Here is a 338-nt window from a genome sequence, read left to right as displayed (position 1 = left end):
GTTCCCCTAACTTATTCTATGTCAGGGACCTGGGGTGCGGGAATCTCTTTATTTCTTTATTAAAATATTAAAAATCAAATCAAATTACAATAAACTTAAACTACTATCACATTCGTTGTTACCTAAAGACTAATTTAAAAACGTTAAAAACAATTAAAAATGTAAAATAAAAAGTTAAAAAGCAATATCTATATACAATTTAAAAACATTAAAATTCCAATAAAGAAAAATAAAAAATCTATATACAATTTAAAATTACGTTAAAAACCAATATCTATTTACAAATTTAAAAACCAATAAAACAATAAAACCAATAAAACAGTAATTTTAAAATACTA

The sequence above is a fragment of the Papilio xuthus genome, unplaced genomic scaffold (genome assembly GCF_000836235.2).
Source record: "Papilio xuthus unplaced genomic scaffold, Pxut_1.1 DF825946.1, whole genome shotgun sequence".
NCBI lineage: Eukaryota > Metazoa > Arthropoda > Insecta > Lepidoptera > Papilionidae > Papilio > Papilio xuthus.
The sequence above is the reverse complement of the archived record's forward strand: the minus strand, read 5'-3'. Positions refer to the sequence as shown.